Source organism: Gossypium raimondii, chromosome 10, assembly GCF_025698545.1.
Source record: "Gossypium raimondii isolate GPD5lz chromosome 10, ASM2569854v1, whole genome shotgun sequence".
In the NCBI taxonomy this organism is placed as follows: Eukaryota; Viridiplantae; Streptophyta; class Magnoliopsida; order Malvales; family Malvaceae; genus Gossypium; species Gossypium raimondii.
Genome location: NC_068574.1, coordinates 27,692,524 through 27,695,313, shown reverse-complemented (window position 1 = coordinate 27,695,313; position 2,790 = coordinate 27,692,524).

Genomic DNA, 2,790 nt, shown 5'->3' with positions numbered 1-2,790 from the left:
GAACTTCTTACTATCACCTTAAAACACTTTCTTTCCTCAATGTTGCTAAAGTTTAACACATATAGTTCAACCTATATGTTAATATACTTTAGAAATGCTTCTTGTACTTCTTCCCCTTCCTTGAGGTATCTATTCTACCATACAACCTTATTTCAGCCTTGTAGCTACACTTGGGACAACCTACATTTGTCAGTGTTCTATTAAAGATATATTTTGAAGTTTTATCCAATACCAAACTAAAATTCGGTAAGTTAAGATCCATCCCAAAGATTTTTTTCTCCTTCAATGTTTTCCTCCATTAATGTTAAATATTCTAATTCACCCTCATGGCACAAAAAATATCTTCTATACTCTTCAAGAGATATATGATATACTCAGCTTGGATTTATTACTTTCAATGGACTAATACATTCACTTCCCATTGCTAGCACAACTCCATCAGATGACTTTATCATTAGATTTCCTGCAATTTTTAGAAGAAAGTTTATCCTAAAGCTCCAAAAGAATAAAACAAAAGTTCATAACATAAACTTAAATAAACTTGTAATATTTAAAAAGGTTTTTATAAAACTAATGGATGAGAAATAAATGTTCAATTAACACGAGTCATTATAGCTTATTTAATTCTTGCTATTCCCCAATCCTTGTGAAATGTCTTAATGTAGGATAGCATGCCAGCAACAACTGCATTAGCCATTGAAGTAACACTCATCCCCTGGTAATGAGCATACATATTTTGAGCATCGTATTTGTTAGCACATAAAATATCTTCTCCCAAAGCACATATATCAGGTTTCGAAAGTAGAAACCAAAATAACAATTGTATGAACAATTCTAATATATAATTAAATATTGATGCATAAATGAATAATAAAAAAATAAATTATGCATTCTATCAAGAAATAAAAAAGATACAATTACCTTTAGTACATATGGATCATATGGATTTGGGCCTATTCCGGATATGAGGTTAACTTTACAAAGGTCTCCATCTTGTTCCTCGTAAATAGTCTGGTAAATTTTTGCATTGGCTTTTACATTTTTTTCTATTGAAAAATAATATGATAAAGACAATATTAATAATTAATAGGCATACATATGAATTATCCAAAATAACGAAACCATTTTAAAAAGTATACCTTCTATTACTTTTATCTATATACTTTTGAATACTAATGCCATCTTTTCCTGTCACGTAAACAACAGGTTTATGAAGCTCATATGATTGAAAATCATTTATCGAATATGAGCACAATTGTTGGGGATCAACCGGATTAAGCAACAAATAAGTAAAAATAGCGGAAAAAAATTGAGAAATTGAACACATAAATTTAAAGTAGAAAAACCCCTCCAAAGAGGATAAAAAACCATGGGTAAAGATAATTTTACTATAATGGCAAAAGAACGAAGAGTGTAAAAGATGGAGATAAAAACTAAACCCAAAACAAAGAACCCTCAAAATGTAAACACAAGATTCTCCAAAAATGTTATGATTTCTAATATTTTAATGGGTGTATTTTCTAAGGTTGTTAAAGAGCCTATTTATAGGCTAAATTCGAAGGTCAAATAATAATAAAATAATCTAGACTAATTAAAGTTTGATAAAACAAATAAACAGAGTTTAATTAGAAGATTCTCTCTTAAATTTGACTGAAATATGAGGTATACTTAACAAGTCTCCACCTTTCCTCATATTTCCTCAACGCCATATTTGCCAAAGTCCGCCACGGGTCTATCTTTAACTATGCAGAGAATTAACTGAGTCGATTCTGTGCTTAGAAGCTGGAAGACTTCTAGCCTTCGACTTGTGCACTACCAAATCAAATCTAGCATGAGTCTGATTTTCACGAACACAGTGCCTTCACTTTTCAAAACTTGCATCCAAAAGAGAACCTCTCTTCAACAAAATGATCATACCTTTTTCCCTCCTATGTCCAATTTACCTCCGCTCCAAACGAGTTGACTTCGACTCCGTAAAGAACGAGGGACACCAGTTTCACCGGTTACTGTAGAACCTTCCAAAATATAAAGAATGTCAGTCCTTTTACCTTTTAACAAAATGAAAGCCCCACGAGACACCTTAATGTTTCTCAACTCGATGTTGATTCTGCAATCTTTTGAGTCTAAAATACTCAAAGAGATGAGATTCTTTCTTAAATCAGGTACATACCTGACATCTGAGAGTGTCTTAATCGTCCTATTGTGCATCCTAATTTTAACAGTACCAATATTAATTACCTTATTTGATAAATCGTTTCCCATGTGCACAACTCAACCTTCAACCAAATTGTATGTAGAGAACAATTCTTTGATGGGACACATGTGGAAAGAACATCTCGAATCTAGGATCCACTCAAATGTAAGCTCAAATTTATCGCTCGTTGACACTAACAAGAAATCATCACCGATTTTGTCGGCCAAATTAGCAACATTTACATCTTTCTCGTTACTCTCAGTAGCCCTTTTTATTTCGCAGTTTATAACAATTTGCTTTGACACGACCTAACTTCTTACAATAGTGACACCTTTTGTCTCGCTTCTTTAATGCTATCAAAATGGATGCTTATCTATCTGCCTTTCTATCTGAACCAAACTCCTTGTTGAGTTTGTCTTTACTCAACAAGTGACCCTTCACATCCTCGAACGAGAGTTTGTCTCTGCCATAAATCAGGGTCTCCCTAAAAGACTTGTATGAAGAGGGTAAAAAGCACAATAATAGTATAGTCTGATCTTCATCGTTAATCTTAACCTCAATATTCTTTAAATCTTTAAAAAGAGTAATAAATTGAC